The sequence below is a fragment of the Triturus cristatus genome, chromosome 1_2 (genome assembly GCF_964204655.1).
Source record: "Triturus cristatus chromosome 1_2, aTriCri1.1, whole genome shotgun sequence".
NCBI classification, from domain to species: Eukaryota; Metazoa; Chordata; class Amphibia; order Caudata; family Salamandridae; genus Triturus; species Triturus cristatus.
Window position 1 is genome coordinate 6257739 of NC_140580.1, and position 18377 is coordinate 6276115.

Genomic DNA, 18377 nt, shown 5'->3' on the forward strand with positions numbered 1-18377 from the left:
CATGACGCTGGCACCATCAAACGTGCACGTCGGATGGGGTTCGCCACTTTTCACAACCTCTACCCACAGAAGGTGTTTCTAGCTAAACCACTGGGCCCTGTTGCCACCCAGTTACCCGCTCTGGAGCTCCTTTTATACTACCAGCTTAGGGCAAACTGTAGACAAGCCCACTCTTCCATTTCCTCGCCACCACCGACGATAGCTACGCTGGAAAATATATTGACGAACCCGTCGCCCGCAAAACTGATCACACGCATTTACAACGCCACACAAAAAACATCTTCGATTGTCACACCTACAGCGCTGGAGCAGTGGTGTGCTGACATAGACCCACCACCCACAGCGGATCAATGGGCCTTCTGCTGTGCACAGCTCCAATACCTCTCTCCCAACCATAAATTGAGACTCATACATTTTAAGTACCTCCACAGACTTTACTGCACACCCCTTCATCTGTTTAAAATGGGTCTGAAACCTGATGCTAAATGCTGGAGATGCACCCACACCCAGACATCCTTCCTTCACCTAGTGTGGTCCTGCCCACTCATTTTGCGCTTCTGGGATGCAGTATTCGCCATCATACATGAGGTGACGGGACACAGATTAGATTGCTCCCCGCTTATAGCCCTACTAGGGTATGTGGTGGAAGACTCCGGGGCACACGCCGGTTGTCAGCCATGATGCTCCTCTAGGCCAAGTGCCGCGTAGCGATGCACCGGGGCACACACAGGGCACACAAAGTAGACACCTGGATTCACGACATTACATACCGCCAGGAAACGCTCTCAGCATATTGGGATCCCATGCCCATGATGTCGAGACCCAAAGACATATGGGCACCATTTGTGGCATGGGCCAACGCATGCACACAGGGAGTGCCGCTGCCCGCGTCCCACGCAGGGGGACATCAGCAGGGCAGCTCTCTAGTGGCCACCCGTCAGAGCCTCCCCCCCTCCCCCCCCCACCTGGTCCATCTCTCGTGAGAGGCCGCGCCTTGGGGAGGGGAGGCCCCAATGGGCCTTGATGGGGGAGGCGGGCTACTGGGGCTGGGCGGGGCCAGGCCCTATTTATGCCTCCCGCCCCATAGATCGCCCTCTGCTTCCTGTTACGCGCTTGGCCGCGCGAGATCCCTCATCGGTCGTCCTCGTGTTGCGCTCCCGGCCTCTCCGTCGTCGTGCGGTTCTCAAGAGCATCGAGCAACGGTGAGTCTTGCTAAACCGCCCCCCGCCCCAGCCCTGTCCCTGGGCAGTACCAGGTTGACGGGGCCCTGTGGCCCGGATGGCCACGGGTGGGGGGGGGAGCAAGTGGGGGTCCTGCGCATCGACATCGTATATGGCCAGTTTCGTTGCGGGAAGGAAGAGCCCGGGGGGCGTGCGGGTTAAGCGCGATTGCGAGAGCCACTAGGCCGCAGGGCCGTTCGGAAGGGGGGGGGGATGGGACTTTTCCTAGTGGGGGCATCGCCCCGTCGGCGGCTGCCGCGTGAGCCTGCTGGAGTCGCCCCACGGGGTTTGCACGTCTGGCCAGGATAGAGTTTGATTCTCCCTGTGCCGTAAATTGAAAATCATGTGCGCTTTCGACAGGGTTCAAACGCCAGCTGGATAATGTAGCGTGTTTCCGTGCCCTTGAGGTGTCGATTCGTGTCTCCCGTGTCGCGGACCACTCCCCCCCCCCCCCCCCCCCCACCCCCCATTCCCCGGGGCAGCGCATGTGTATTCTAGAAATGTTGCCTACCTCGCCTTGGCAACAGCGGTGGCGGTGCCCATCTCGTGCTTGGGTCGTTGTCTTGGCGCTTTGCACGGGCAGCGAGGCCGCTCCGCCCTGGCCCCCGTGCCACGAGGAAGCGTGTAATCTGGATAAATTGTCACTGTTGGAATGGGTACGGTGCAGGTCCGAGTCCCCCCTGATGGAAGCGTAGGGGACTGAGTGGCCGATTTGGTGGTTTCGAGTCTCGGCACCCCCTCGACATCCTCGGATGCCGGCCAAATCGCGTGTTGCTCCGTGCATACGGAAAGAACGGGACCTGATCCCGAGTCCACCCTCTGGTCCTTGTGCTAGGCAGCTGGCGCTCAGGTGTAGCGCTTCCACGCGTCGGGTCGAGTTCCCGCGGTCCCGAGCCTGGCAACTCGAGCACGGACGCGTGAGCGTGGGTCCTTGCCCCCCCTCCCCACCCCCCCACCAGCACTACAAGGATGGGAACTGCCTGGCCCCCCCACGGATCGCGAGTGGCGCTCCCGAGAGCTGCCGCCGCCTCCTCCGGTGCGGGTAGGGGGGGGAAGCCATTGGGCTGCGTGCGCTCTGAAGTGAGTGCGTTGTCGCGGGGGCATTGAGGGGAGTGGGGCTGAGTGGGGGCGACTTCTCCCTCGAGTGGGCGCGGTGTTAATAATCAGGTTCGGGCCCGAGCGGTCTTGTCCGCAACGGCGGGTGCGGAGCCCTCGTGTACGGGGGACATTAGAGCATGGCAATAGTGTACCCTAGCCCCTCGTGCCCCGATGCGTAATATAATATGGTGCTTTAGATCGGGATCGGGGACATCAAGCATGAGATATTGCACTAGACGGGATTTGCATATGGCCCCCTCGTAAGCGCGACAATACCTTCGGGTCGATTTCGCGCATTTTAAAGATGCAGCATGTAGGGGCTGGCTGCCAGATATGCGAGCTGTGCCTGCTGGCTTTCAACATGCAGCATGCGAAGCCCCCCCCCCCCCCCCCCCCCCTGCGCCGTGATGTGCGATGTAAATACGGCGCTCACCCAAAAGCGCCCCAATACCTTCTGGCCAAATGCGCGATATATAACTTGCAGCATGCTAAGCTCCCAGTGCCGCGATGGGTGTTAAATACGGCGCTCACGTAAAGCGCTCCAATACCTTCTGGTCGAATTTGCGCTATATAAACATGCAGCATGTAGGTAGTGGTTGGCTGCCTAGAAGGCCGATGATTGAGGCGGGGGTTGGCATTGTTCATGTGCCTGTCGAAGGGTGCATCCTTTTGTTACTTAAAAAAAAAAAAAAAATGGATTTAGGTTTCTTGATGCCACAGCGTGCCTCGAGCGTTCATCTGGCAATGCGTACACAACGCAGACAGCTTACATTATAGGTCCGACCATGCAGCTGTGAGCTACGAGCGGGTGCTGACTAGATCTATGTGGGTTAAGGCATAGGGATACACTGGGTAAACCAGAGCTCTGGGTAGGGGCCACTGCACCGAGCTAACGTCGTTTCTCTCTCTCCCAACAGATCGCCGGGGGGACAGTCTGCAAACTTAAGAAGCGAGGGACCGCGGGAGAGGCGCAAAGGGGCACAAGTGCAAGCTGTGACCGCAAGGGTCGAGCACCGCGCACATGGATGATATCGGGACCCCGAGTCCACTTTTCTCCCAGGAGACATCGATTGACGAGACGCAGACGAGCGCGCCGCAAGACGGGATGTGGGCAGAATTCATGGCGATCGCTCGTGAGAAAGGGCCGGTGTGGGTTCAGGATTTTATCGAAGCTCGCAGGCCGGACGACTCCGGCGTGGTTGTTGCATCCCCCGCTGCCGAGGGTAACCCCGGCCCTTTGGGGGCGGAGCCCTGGAGGTCCACTCGGGTACGCAAGCCCACAACCAAAGACATGCCTGAGGCCCCGCCAACAAAGAAACGGCAGGCGGCAGCACCACGTAGCACCGTGCCGGCCGTTGTAGCATCGGTGGTGCATGACTCCGCCTCAGGCATCAAGGACATGGCGCAAATGGGTAAGGCCATGGACCACATGCTGAGCCTCATGACTGTATTCCAGGCTCGTTTGGACGCTTTATCTGCCCCGCCGCAGGTGACCTCAGCGGCGGTGACCGCGGCTGCACAAGCCCCCGTGCTTCAAGTTTGGGCAGGACAGAACGCGGCTTTGGAAACACCTACTGGTGAGCCTGGGGGGGTTTCGGTGCTGACACCCACAGGGAATGCTAGCCCCCCCGCAAACACTACACCGGTTGCACCTACTGGTGGAGCACCGGTTCCCACACCTGCCCCACCGGTTAATGGTCTGGCCACCGCTAGCGCTGCTCCCGACCCCAGCGCAGGGAGCGGGGCGGCGCCGCTGGCCCAGCCCGCCGTGGCCCCAGGGTCAGCCGTCCCAGTAGGGGAGGGCACAGGGGAGGTTCCTAGACCCCTTGTCACCATTGGCATCTGGCCGTTGTTCCCTGGCGTGGATGGTACCGCAGGCCGCAAAGGAGGGGATATGGAGGCGGGAGTACATAGATATCCTTACACTACTCATGCACGGTTCGGCAGGCATGGACGCTAGAAAGATGGGTCGCAAGGAGGAAGAAAAATTCAGATACCAACGCTGGCCGGATAGGACAATTGAGAACTGGACGTCAGCATTCAACATCTTAGCGGCAGTGGTTGTACAGAAATTCCCAGACCAGAGTGAGGCCCTCATGCAATATGCTAGCACAATTCAGGAAGAGGCGAGGCGCTCTGGGGGGTTGGGCTGGTTTTATTATGATCAAGACTTCCGCAAGAGAATGGCCATATGCCCGGACCTGGGGTGGGACCAGAAAGAGATCCAATTATGGGTCCAACACATGTGCCGGCCCACCCAGGAGGGGAGGGAACAGTCGTACAAAGGTCAAGGGGAGTCAGATAGCAGCAGAAAGGATCAGTTCCCTAGGCGCCCCTTCAAGCAGTCATTTCGGGGAGGCAGGGGGAGAGGGCAGAGGTCCAAGCGCTTCAATTCAGGCACGTGTCGGCTATACAACGGGGGCAATTGCACCTGGGGCAGGGCATGCAAATTCATACACAGCTGCAGCAAGTGTGGCGCACAACACCCTGCAAACGCCTGCACTTTCAGCCAGGGCGCCCCATTACCCACCCCACACAACAGAACAGATACAGATACGCAACTCCAATGAGGCCACAAGGGCCGCCCCCCCCACCTCTATCGGATCTCACCATCACCCCACGCGCACCTTCCCCCACGCACCGCCCCGGACCCTCCAAGGGCCCATCCCCCATCATCATGAATAATTTCATTCCACTCATCAGGCGCTATCCATTAGTGCACGACAGGGCCCTGCTAGCTGGAGGGTTCCTCGATGGTTTTAAGATACCATACAAGGGGCCACTGGTGTACAGGGACGCATTGAACTTAAAGTCAGCCAGGGACCTGCCCGGGGTGGTAGCCCAAAAAATACAAAAGGAGTTGGCAGCAGGGAGGGTGGCGGGGCCGTTCAGCAGCCCTCCCCTCGAACATTTTTTGGTTTCACCGCTGGGGGTGGTACCGAAGAAACAGCAGGGCGCATAACGCTTGATCCACCATCTATCATACCCTGAGGGCAATTCAGTGAACCACTGGTTAGATGAAGGGGCATGTTCAGTGTCGTTATGCTCACTGGACATGGCCATTGACATGATACGTAGAGCGGGAAAAAGGGCGTGGCTGGCCCAGGCTGACATTGAGTCTGCATTCCGCCTGCTGCCGGTCCACCCCGCAAGCCAGCACCTGCTGGGGTTCAAGTGGGCGGGGCAGTTCTTTTACGACTGCTGCATGCCGATGGGGTGCGCAGTCTCTTGTGCCTATTTCGAAGCCTTCACCTTCAGTGGGCATTGGGGGACCTCCATGGGATCACGCAGGTGATCCATTACCTAGACGATTTTCTGTTCTTTGGCCCTGCAGGGACAGGCGAGTGTGCGGCAGGGTTGAGGCGCTTTGAGGAGGTGGCTGAGTTCCTAGGGGTTCCCCTTGCCCCAGGTAAGACCGAGGGGCCGGCGCAGGTCCTGACCTTTTTGGGTGTGGAGCTGGACACGGTTAAGGGTGAATCGAGGCTTCCCGCTGATAAGGTTCAGGGGCTTGCAGCAGGACATCCAGGCGCTGCTGGGCAAGGACAAAGCGACCCTAGGGGCTGTCCAGAGCCTGGTGGGCAAGTTGAACTTCGCAGCCAGGGTGATACCAGCTGGCAGGGTATTCTCGCGGAGGCTGGCAAGAGCAATGTACTACAAAAGCACCATTTTGTAAGGTTGAGTTCAGGTTTGAAGGCAGATCTAGCGATGTGGGCGGAATTCCTCATCGATTTCAATGGTACAGTGATTTGGAGGGCCCAGTGGAAAGCAAGCCAGGAACTTTGCCTGTTCTCAGACGCTTCAGGTAGGGAAGGTTTTGGCGTGATCCTGGGCGAAGAGTGGTGTGCAATGAGGTGGCCGAATGCATGGCGAAAAAAGAAAGTAACAAGCAATATTGCAGTGTTGGAACTCTTCCCCATCCTTGTGGCCCTGCACTTATGGCGGGCAACGCTAAGCGACAGGAAAGTGGTTTTCTGGTCAGACAACATGGCGGTGGTGCATGCCATAAATGGCCTTACCGCCTCTTGCCCGCTAGTTCTAAGCCTGCTTAGGGAGTTAGTGAAGGCAGGACTGCGCAACATCATTGAGTTTAGGGCGCGGCACATCGCGGGTGTCAAGAATGTGGCAGCTGACGCTCTTTCTTGCTTTCAGTGGCTCCGGTTCCGAGACGCATGGCCGCGGGCAAGGGCGGAGATGACACCATTCCCAGCATCCCTTTGGTGCCTGCTACGGTGGGGGAACGACTGAGGAGGATGGGGGAGAGGTCCCTGGCGCCGGCGACACAGAAGAAGTACAGCTCCCAGCTAGCGACATTTAGAGCAGTGGTGGAGGCGCAGGGTGTTCAAGCCTCGGGGAGCGAGGAACAAGTAGAGAGCTTCGTAGTGTGGGCCAAAGAGAACGGCAAAAGCCATTCATGGACTTGTGGTCACCTGGCTGCAGTGTGCCACGATACCAGGCTAGATGGGGGTGTCGACCCAACGGGGTCGTTCAAGATCAGGGCGGCCCTGAAGGGCTGGGCCAGGGAAGAGATCAGACAACCAGACACCAGGGCGCCCATTGAATGTGTTGACCTGCAGCACATTCTAGACGCAGTCCCCCTGGTTACCCACTCCCCGTTCGAAGCTAGGCTCTTCGCAACGGCATTCTGCCTGGCCTTCTTCGGGGCCTTCAGGGTTAGCGAACTGGTGGCAAAATCCAAGGCCGACTTGTCTGGCACAGCGCTGGGAATAGCAGATGTCTGTCTCAATGTAGCACTGGAGCTCCGTATCCGGAAATCCAAGATGGACCAGGCGGGGAGGGGGACGACAGTAGTCTTCCGGGCACTGGGGGACACCAGGTATTGCCCAGTCCATACAGTCAGAGAGTACCTGGCCTTGCACCCAGCGGCCCTGGGGCCCTTCCTGATACATGTGGGCAGGGCCCCCCTCACCAGGTTTCAGTTTGATCGCATCTTGGGGGCCGCCCTTGCCAAGGGGGGTTTATCAGGGAGTAGGCGCAGATTTTCCTCCCACTCTTTCCGAATTGGCGCCGCCATCTCTGCGGCTAAGGCCGGCATGGGTCCTGAGGGCGTTAAGGGTGTGGGGCGCTGGAACTCCGACTGTTTTAAAAAAATATGTCCGACCTTGAGACCGCAGTATTCTGGCAGGTGGGGGAAACATAGGGCAAGTATATGTACATTTCAGAGTGTTCCTTAACGTGTATACCCCAAGAGGTTTGTGTGCAAATAAATATACGACTGCCTAAAGCTGCTTCATTGTTTCTTTGGCAGGCCACCAGGTATGGTTGATGGGACACTCTTACATCACAAGGCTGGAACGCTGGGCAGCGCACAGGAACTGGTCAGAGTTTCGTTAACACACAGTTCGCATGGTTGGGCTCCCCGGGGATGAAATGGAGCACGGGGCACAATCGAACAGCGCCTGGCGCCCGGTGGGGCCCAGCCTTCGGTCCTCATCTTGCACCTTGGGGGGAATGACCTTGTTGCCAGGGGGAGGAGGGCCCTGCTGCAGTCCATGCAAGTTGACCTGGCAGCCATCAGTCAGGCATTGGGTTCATGCGAACTGTGGTGGTCAGAGATCGTCCCCCGCAGGATTTGGAGGGGAGCTAGGTCTCCGGCTGCGGTAGATAGGTCGCGCAGGAGGGTCAATAGGTCCATGCAAAAATTCATAGAGCGCAGGGGCATGGGTTTCATCAAACATGCATTGATCCAAGAGAAGGTGGAGGGGTTCTATGAGGCCGATGGGGTGCACCTGTCCGGGGTAGGGATGGACATGTTCTTGCTGGATGTGCAGGAGGCGCTCGCAGGGGCAGGGCATCAGTAACAGCAAAGGAGAAAAAGGGGGGGGGGCTCTGGCAGCGGCGGGTGCCTCCCCAGAGCTGTGGCGGAGTTACAGGGCGATCTGGAGGCAGAAGGGTACAGTAAGGGTACCCCTGTCCGGCACAGTAAGGGTGCCCGAGCCAAGGTCCGGGAGCCGAAGGAGGTTCTGGGAAGACTGCAACGGCGCCCCGTTAGTCCTTCGGGCGGTTGGGGGGCCTGACCAACCGGGGGTGTGCCATAACACGCTCCGCCCCCGTAAAAAGGGGCGGGAGTATTAGACAGATCACGTGATCCAAAGGAGGATCCGAAAAGAATGTGCCGCACTGCCGGGCATCGACCCACCGTTCGTGCTGGCTCGCAAGGCGGGCGGAGCAGCGAGGGGCTGCTTGCCCTGGATCGCCCGTAAGATAACCCACTCTATCGTCATACTTATGTTGTATGAAATAAACCTGCAGCAGTTCTTCACCCATAACGAATGTGTCAGTGTAATCTTTGGGTGACGTCTGTGCATACGTGTTGAGTGGAGCGGATGACGGTGTGGTCACTATAGCCCCTGAATCACCACCAGGCACGAAGACACTATCCCCAGCCGCGAAGGCGCCTTCCCCTGACATCTACACATATTCCAAAGATCGTTGAAAAGGTTACTACACAATCATATGCACACTATACCCGAGTTGCTGTGATCAGATAACAATAGGTCTTGATTCACGCGGATTTTGTGCTCACCTGGTTGTGTAGATTGCGATTTACTTTTTGCATCTTCACTTGTTTAATTAGCTATGTAATATTGTTCATTGCGCCTGTAAACGCTGTACCTGCTCGTCGTCGATTATCTTACTTGTTATGACTGTGAACTGCTCTGTTTTCGCTGTACACTGATTCCAGCTGAAAGATCAATAAATAAAAAGAATTAAAGGATTCTTTTTTTTAAACATTCCCATACACACATGAAAGTAGGGATAATTTTGAAAAGGCTCTCTTTATAGCAGACAGAGCGACTGGTCGTTTCTTTGCTCTTGAGAGGGGTTAACAAATTATGTTCTCTCACTATCCGTGAATTATTAGAAGCTTCTGACTAAAACATACATTGTACTTGTTTTTAGCTCTTACTTCCTGTTTTTTTAGTTTTATAAAGTGCAGTCTTGGCTCTAGGGCATTAAAACACTTCACTAGAGAACCAGACTAGTTCCACATTTCTTTAGGCATCGGTGGAGAGATTAAATGGTGTGTCCTGAACTACAAGATGTTGAGCCAGATTCAAATCTGATTTCCCAGTTGCAAGGTTGGCAGCTCTAACCACTAGGCCACATCACCTTGATGAGCCCCTGATGATACATATGTTCAACTCGTGAATATGGAATTATTTGTAGGGTTTGGAGTCTTGGAGCGTAAAATATAACAGATGAAAACATTTTTGGTTACTTTTGAGCAGAATTTGTGAACCTTTTATAGGAAAAATAACTTTGTGTAGTTATTTTGGAGCATGTTGTTTTAAACAAAAAAATGTTTTCATCAGAAAAAAATAATTTAACACAGCCCTGTACTGATCATACACATTTTTATATGTACTATTTTAATCTTTTTATGAAACACATTTTCTATGATGACAATGTATTCCATAGTTTTGCCAGCACAAAAAATAGTTTGATTGCTCAAATAGTATGTAAGATAAATAGGAATTTTGTAGAAATCCGTATCTCACAAATGTAAGGCTCTATGAACAGTCAACGGGGACATCAAACACTTAAAATATTGGAATTCTGGGGGTCCATAGTTAGGAGGAGCTCCAGGTATTGGGTCTGTGATGGAAAGATGACGCCACTAAACAACCTTGGCTCTTTGTGAACGGGCAGTTAAGGCCCATGTCAATGGAGATGGTGTATGGCGAAGCTAGGAACAGTGCAACCTGTCACAGATGTAAATACATATCAGTGCCCTGCACTGCAGTAGTTATTTTACACAACGCTGTACCTGCTTTAGTGCGGTTGAGGAGCCATTCACGTCATGAACACGACCTCCATAGTTCAAATGATGTGAACATCTTGTCATGGGGTGGGGGCCAAGGTGGAATCGCTAATGAATCACCCCCACCCCCTTCAACTTCGACGAATGATGCCAGCATGCCATACAGGGCCCTGACATCACTGGCCTGCTGGAAGGCGACAAGAAAGCAGCGGTGAGTGCTGTGACTGAGTGCCCCAGGGTATTTCTCCAGCCCACGGGGGGAGTACGGATGCCAGAGGGACATTAATGGAAAGGGGAGAGTCTCCCTTCCATAATGTTCTCTCCAAAAAGGATTCCGACCCTGGGATCATAGCTGTGCCATGATCCTCAAGCAGGGATCTCCATTAGGCACATGGGATTTTTTTGGGGGGGAGCGAATCGGTGCCCAAGGCATGGGTCAACTCCACAACCTCCCCTCCGCCCCTCTGGAGTCTGAAAATGAGGTTCATAATTGTAATTTCTCAAGGGGAGAGGCATCGAGTTCCATTGTATGGTGCAATCACTGTCCCAGGAGCCATGTTGGTTTTAAATCAACTGTACCAGTTTTCTTTCGTGTCCTTCTCCACGCACTTTGGTTTTGGGGGTGGAGTGGCCAATTTTTACATGATGGGCTTACCCCTACAGCCACCGCCTACCATAGCACAAGGCAATTCTTTGGCCCAGTTTAGACAGCATAGTCCGCCCACCTTACCAATTATCATAGGGGAGGGTGTCAGCCCACTTCAGTAACTTTTGAGTTATACTTCCACCGACCACAGCGCAGGGTAATACTTCAGTCATTGAACTTTTGTAATTCACAAGTTTTTTCTGCCCACCTTGGCATATGTTTTGGGGCAAACAGTTTGCCCACTTCAGCCACTGGTCAGTCATTCTGCCACCCACCACTGCATACAGCAATGTGGCTTTTATGTCATTCACATTTGTTTTCCGTTCACCTTAGCATACATCATAGTTAAGGTGTCAGCCCACTTCAGCCATTGGCTAACTTCACTTAGTGTCACCATTTAGCCCTTTAACAAGGAGAACATTTTTACACAAAGTAGTTTCCTTAAGTGCCAGAGACGACTATGGTAACGTGTTTTTGCCCTATTGGATGTGTTGCAAGATGAAGTAATGTTTTTGTTTCTTGTTTTTTTCTCTTTTAGCCTCATTGGAGAAGTTGTTTGGATCACAACCTAGAAATATTAAATGGCTTTTAGCATTATATTGATCCCACTGCTGTTGTTACCGTATTTCAGCTCATCACTCACACACAGGTTCTGCGACTGCATCTGAGGGAGAAGATCATGGAGCAGAATCTGGAAGTTATTTTTCAGCTAGTGGAGAGCCATTCAATGATGACTCCTCTTCCAGTAATTCTCAAGAACATGCCCATAGTAGTTGTGATGTCATTTCAATGAGTACAGTCTGTGCAGTGGAGAGACAGTGGCAGTTTAGCTCAATCCCGAATGTAGACAGGTACCACAACGAGCACAGGGATATTACTCACGTGGCAGTCTTTCAATTTTGTGCAGCCACAAATTCCCTCAATCCTTGACGATGCTGGATATAAAATCAATATTGCAAGTTTGGGCCGATTGGCTACTTCCATCTATTTGGGAATGATGGCTTCCTTGAGAAAACTGTGCACCAAATACATTTGCATGTCGCACAGTTTCCGAGAAGCATGTAAGCACTCTGGAAAGAGGAAAGTTTCCCTTCCATTGATGTATCTAAAAAAAGGATTTCTGCTCTGATTGCACCTGTGCCTTAATCCCCAAGCAGGAATCCCCACCAAGAACAAGGGATTTTTTGGAGAGGGGGAGTTGGCGAATTGGTGCCCAAGGCATCGGTCAACCCACCCCCTAGAGCCTGAAGATAGTGTGAATCATTTTCCTTAACCAGGGTGGGGAAGGGAGGCATCAAGCTACTTTGTATGGAGCCAGTGCCATTTTGCTTTTGGCTCACCTGTGGACGGGATTCTTTTTTTGCTTACCCCTGGTTATTATTTTGGAGTGTGGATTTTAGCAGATGGGCCGACTCCCATGCCATCCCTTACCGTAGCATAGGGCAATGCGTCAGCCCATTTCAGTTATTGTTGCCCTCCCACCTTACCATACATCATGAGGTAAGGGGTAAGCTCACTTCAGCGACTAATTCCTGTGGCAGTTTAGCCCAATCCAGAGTGCAGAAAAGTAGAACAGTGAGCACAGGGACAGTGCTGACATGGCAGCCTCCCAATTTAGTACAGCCACAAATTACCTCCTTCACTGCAGACACTGAATACAAATTCAATATTGCAATACTTTGCCCATTGACTGCTTCCATCTCTTTCTGGATGATCATCTTCCTGAGAAAATTGTGCACCAAACAAATTTGCCTGTCAAGCAGTTCCTGGGAAGCATGAGGGCCCTCTGGTACCTCATTGTAGGCCACACCTGTGGACTCACGCTTCACTTGGGAAGTTGAAAACATGGCTTGCCTTACACTCAACATTGGGATAGTGATCAAACCAACAATTTAGTCTTAAAGGCCTACTCGTCTGGTTTGGGCACACCAAGCTTAGCACCAGCCATGCCCAGAGACAGGTTTTTGATTCTGTATTGTATGCCACATTTCAGGGATAATTCTGCAGCATTGCCTTGGTACCATTCATGCCATGAAAGGCTGGTCAAAATTTGGTCAATTGTGGAACATTTGTCTGCTGAGTTTACAAAGATTTATACTCCTGGAAAGAATACTGTAGTCAACCAGTCCTTAATTGTCTACAAAGAGTGACTGCTGTTCAGGCAATACATACCAAGCAAAAGAGCTTGTTATGATATCATGATGTACAACAGTTCTACTGGAAGTGAATACAGCCTGAAAGTATATATTAAGAAAAATTCCACTATAAATCCCACTGATTGCCCTTCGACACTAGAAACTAATGAAAAGATTGCATGGGAGCTTGTCCAATCACTCCTTCATAAAGGTTATATCCTTTATGTGGACATCTTTTATACAAGAGTCCAGCTGCTCAGCGGGCTGTACAAAGCTGGTACTGCGGCTTGGAGTAACATTCAAGGGCAATGCAAAGGAACCCCAGAGGAGCTTGTATATAAGAAGCTCCAAAAAACACAGAGAACTGCATCGAGTTACAACGAACCACAAGCAGTCAAATTCTGAGATAGGCAGTAAGTAAAGCACTCACATAATCCACAATGAGAGTATGGCAGAAGCTCATAAGCTTAACTGTATGCTTGATTACAACAAGTACTTGGGAAAACTGGAAACAACGCAAGAAAAGAGGAAAACAAATGGTAAATGATAACAAATTAAACCTGCAAAGGAAAGGGCATTGTCTCCTAGTTTCATAGGTTTATTAGCACCAGGTGGATATTTAACCTTCTAGCTTTAGAGTAAGTTGTGTCTGTCTCCCAAAATGTGAATGTCTTGAAACCTAGGCCAGTTCTTCCACACACAGGAAGGAACAATGTCAATGATGGTGGTGGTAAGGACACTGAAATGGAAGCAAAAGAGGAGCCCAAATACACAAAGGGCTCCTATAAAGCCACACAATCCTTCCTTAATGTGACCGGCTGACCAGCTCGCTGGGTGCTGGATCATAGTATTCGAAATGTCAAACAAAGAACAAAGTAAATAAATTGGTTGAGTAAAGTAGTGGGCTCTCCCAGCAGAGTCCTCTCTTCTTCAATCAATCAGGTGTCTTGTAAAGCGTGACTACTCACCCATGAGAGTCTCAAGGCGCCTTTGTAGTAGTAGTAGACTTCTTTGATAGTCCTAGTTCGTTATCTTGAGAGGGATAACAAGGATTTCTAGGAACTGTGTTGCATCTCTTAACCCCTTTGGATACCTTGGCAACCACCTTCAGCTACAGCAGTATCATAGTGTCTCATTTAATGGACCTACCCAACAAAATCAACCCTTGTTCCTGCTTCTATAATCTCTATATCAGTATCTACCTGCCTTGTACCAGAGCAGCTCACACACTCAACCATGGCTTCTGCATCAACCGTGCTGGTGCAAATTGCCTTTGAATTGGAGCGGGAAAGAGCTAGCACATACTGTTTAGCTACCAACTCTGTGGGCCCAAACCAGTCAAGGTACCTGCACCCAAACTGCCACCCATCACAACCTTCGAATGGGCCTTGAGTCAAACATCCCCCATTATAGGATCTAACAAAACTGCATACCTCTCTCTAACAGTCCATTCACTCCCGAATCACACTGCCTGACCCACCATAACATTGTTCCACTGGGTAGGACCTACCACACTTGAAGTATTTGTCACTGCACTTATATCTGGAACACTGATTGGACTTTGTTGAGCATCCAGTGTGCACCTTCCTCTAAGACCATCTACTTCTGTTGTGGCCCTAGCCGCACTGCTGTTGGGTTTTGAAATGATTGTAATATGTGACAGGAAGACCACTGATATTGTGCTCTGCCGCCAGTGGCCATATGGGCACTATCCATTGTAGCCAAAAATCTTTTTACAGTTGCACCCACGGTACAGATGGATCTGCATTGTTTATCATAATGCAGCCACCACATCCCCCCTACCCTCACCGCTGACCAGCACTGTCCTTATCAGATCCTAATATTTAAGCAGTCTATTTCGCCACTGCATGCTCCGCCCGTTGTTTCTTTTTACACGATTGCAACACCCGTCCCTATGAGGGACAAAGGGAGGTACATTGCTTAAAGGAATGCAGAGATGAAGGACTGCAAGGGACGGCAGAACTGCTATCACTCCATTCAGAGCCATTCACAAGGATTCCCAGAATGAATCCTACTTGATGGATCATGACGTCAATATTGATGAACTATTGTCAACAGCCTCTTTGTACTGTGCTGAATTTCAACCTCAAAATGTAATAAAAATAGATTAGTCTTGTACTTTCTAATTCAGACCACAATACTTTTCGCTGTACAATTCTGAACGATCAGGCTCTGCGCTGTTTATACTTGTTTAATTTTGTTTTTCATTCTGATAGGCAATGTGATTTTGTTTGGGTCTATATATCGCTAAAAACCGAAAAACATTTTCCCGGTTTGCAGGTTCTGCTGCTATTAAACCATGCATCGCTCCTGGAGCCGTTCCAAATAAACTGAGGCTCGGGGGCGCTTATTTACAAGCCCCTTGCGCCACTTTTGCGTCACTTTTCCCATGCAAAAGTGGCGCAAGGGGCTTGTAAATAGGCCCCAGGGTGTTTTGTTCTTTTGGGCCGACACCCAGGCCAGCTTTCATTTCAGGTTACTTTTCCCCACATTGTTGTGGGTTTTCTTTTCTTACATCCATGTTCCCTTTCTCATGACCCCTTCTGCGCAGCACCACAGGGAACAACCCTGAGAAAATAAAGGATAATGAATAAAGAACAGTTATGTGAAGGCGTGGCCTGTGGGAATCCACCCTAGGCTAGAAGTACATTATTAGGGCGGGGTCCAGGTCAAATCTTAAAAATACAGACGTTGCAAGATGGGAATGTCTCAACTCTGAAATATATTGCCTGGTATTCAGACAACATCATGTTCATGTGATGCCAGAGCGCCACTGAAGAAGGAACTGGTCATGTAATGCCCACGACACAACAGTCAGCCTATTCCTAAATGCAGACATATAACCTGCAGTTGGCATCCAACATGTCAGCAAAGGACATTGCCAGACAGAAAAGAAGGAAAATATGCATACCTGGTTGCCAGGGATGGGCGAATCACGAGTGCCTCTGAGGCTGGCATGTCTGAAGGGCCTTTTCTGAGTCAGCAGTATCTACGTGAACAATATCACCCGTTTCTATTCAATCAGAATGCAATCTACTAATGTGCAGGAAACTCTTAAAACCGGAATTATCACTAACCTGCATGCTGCATAAAGGTTTGCGTTAGTCTGGTGTTCAAAAGTCCGTGTCAATGGCGCCATGACGCCATCGAATTGATGTTACGCTTTACAAATCCACCATAACTCATTTTACAATACAATAACATTCGATTTTAGTGTCATATTAACCGACTTCAGAGAAGAAATACAGCAAACAGCAAGCCACCTATAAGAAACTGATTACAGTCTCACATATGTAACCCATTTTTTTTAAAGACCTTTTTTATGTCAATTGTGCCTTTCAGATAGGAAAGCAGTGGACCGGCTCACTTTAAACAAGCATTTGCAATGCAAATAGGTCTCGCATTTTTGAGTTGGAGCTAGTGACGTTGTAAATGGCAATGTTTTTTACCTACACGTTTTATTTTTGGAGTGAATGTATGTAGTGTGCAAAATCCCTTGGAAAGGTCCAGCATTTCGTAATAAATATATTGAAAAAGACACAAGAGGCCTTATGTAGGTGGCCTGGCATTTACCACTTCATAAATACCGAATCATACCGATTCGGTATTTATGAAGTGGTAAATGCTATGTAGGTTATTAGTCGGTAAATATTACCGATTCGGAATAATTCGGTAATTACCGAATCGGTATTTACCGATTCGGTAATGAGGCATACCTTCCCATTGATGGGAAGGTATGCCTCATTACCGAATCGGTAAATACCGATTCGGTAATGGGGGAGCACATGCAAGGGTGGCAGGGTGTCACATTGACACCCTGTTGCACCCCTGATTCGGCCATGTGTGCACATGTGGCACACATACATGCCCTAAGGGCATGTATGTCTGCCACATTGCACACTTCTAAGCGCTATAAAATGCTTTTACACATCCATACTTTATTTACCACCAACTATTAGTTGGTGGTAAATACCGACTCTAAACAACACCCACACACTCCCCCCTACATCTCATTTCTGTATTCGGAATTTACCGAATCGGTAAAATTACCGAATCGGTAAATTACCGAATACAGAAATGAGCCCCCTACATGTCACAAGCCTAAATACCGGTCGGTAACGGTATAATTACCGAAAATCGGCCGTTACCGACCGGTATTCGGCTACGTACATGAGGCCCAAAGTGTGGATTGTGTGAACAATTGCTTGGCACGTGCCTCATGGGTGAAGTGTCACCACACATGCACACCGTGGTGCTTTACTAATGCGAAACTCATTAATAAAATGAGTGCTTACAGACTAACCAACGCGATCGGGATCGGAGCATGTGAATCCGAATCCCGGCTTCTTTTTTATTTTCTAGACTATTTGTCTCACTCTCCTGCGTCTTGGTCATCCCCCAAACACTGGGAGGCAATGAAGTTTGCCAAGGGGGCGGGGGCAGCGGGGCTTCGTGGGTACATGAAAATTTATTCATTGCCTAGTTGGCAAAGGTTGCCCGGTGCTATTAGTTAAAAGTGTGCAGATTTCATTAAGATGTTAAGAGTACTTTACTCGCATCTATGAGAAAATCAACATTAACTAAACAAAATGCCAGAATGCGTGTCAGTTTTTACAGTGTTTTAGACAGTACTGGTTGCTTCGTTTCATTGCATTCATTTTTATATTTACTCTTTTACACAGCATCCAAAGTAGGTTACCTAACCCCAAAGCCTGAGTTGTTAAATGACCCATAGAAGGGAGTGTTTTACAGTTGAGCATATGTGTCCAAATGTAATTTCGGTAGTGCCATGATGAGGTACTCGATGAGCAGGTATTTAACTACACGTTCAAAACGTACGGTATTGTGGCTGTTGTTTGTTTGTACACAACCACTTCTCTGAATGTGTTTATTAACACCGAGCTCCATTTACAAGAGTGCTCACAGAGGGGCGACTAAAGCATAGAACAAAATGTATTCATTTATCCTGAGTGTGAAGGCACCCGTAAGGCTTAGGTCCCAGCGCGCCTACAGACTCTGCTTTGCTCCTCTGCGCTAGCAGGGCACAGCTCAGAATCTCCCGCTACTGCTAAGAATAGGTGAGGGGGATGAGGTTGGGGCATGCGGGAGGTGCCGGCAGATTTCCAGGTTATTGAAAGTGATGATTCTGACGTGAAGCAATGGAGACTGACTTTGTCTGTTTGTCTGCACCAGTCTATTTCTCTACCATCTACCGGGCTCACTATCATGTATTCATTCATCTCTCTTTATTAGAGGTGCGCAAGCCAATATATTAATTAGCAGGTAGAGCCAGCCGGAGACGAGCCAAGCGTATACGAGCCAGTGGGCGAGCCGTGAAAATGATCGGCATGTTAATCATACAGTAAACATGATGTAAATGTGCGATAATGTCTCTTCAGAATTAAAAAAAAGTGCATTTCTTTAGCGTGTCACCCCAGTACACTAGATTATAGCACTGAATTGAGAGGAAGTTA

General features: G+C 50.5%; 1 long non-coding RNA gene across 6 annotated transcripts in view; it reads left to right on the forward strand.

Annotated features, from left to right (window-relative positions):
* The window catches only part of LOC146866624 (uncharacterized), a 365191-nt gene that overhangs the window by 121517 nt on the left and 225297 nt on the right, over positions 1-18377 (forward strand). Inside the window, exon 3 of one of the 6 annotated variants that reach the window (XR_014965661.1) lies at positions 11286-12077. The exons of the other annotated variants lie outside the window; for them this stretch is intronic. This is a non-coding gene — a long non-coding RNA (uncharacterized LOC146866624). Of the gene's footprint in view, positions 1-11285; positions 12078-18377 lie in introns of those variants that run through there. 6 annotated transcript variants of the gene reach the window in all.